This window comes from Nicrophorus vespilloides, unplaced genomic scaffold, assembly GCF_001412225.1.
Source record: "Nicrophorus vespilloides isolate i.1.1-1 unplaced genomic scaffold, Nicve_v1.0, whole genome shotgun sequence".
Lineage (NCBI taxonomy): Eukaryota > Metazoa > Arthropoda > Insecta > Coleoptera > Silphidae > Nicrophorus > Nicrophorus vespilloides.
Genome location: NW_017097850.1, coordinates 1 through 266, shown reverse-complemented (window position 1 = coordinate 266; position 266 = coordinate 1).

Sequence of the window (266 nt, the reverse complement as noted above, 5' to 3'; positions counted from 1 at the left end):
ACAAAGCGAATGCCTACATCCTACAACTTACACAATTTTATAAGAATAAAGAAGAGGTTTAGTTCATGAGGTCATCCGCACATGCAATTTCACCTTTATTCAAGGGAATAGCACCCTCATTTAAGGAAAATGGTGTAAAAACAAACAAGTTTCAATGTATTCATCCTAATGCAAAATTAAAAGAAAATCAATTAAGTAAACCAGGTTGAACGGTGGTGTTCCTTCGCTCTGAGGTCCTGGCATTTACTGGCATTTTCCACTGGCAA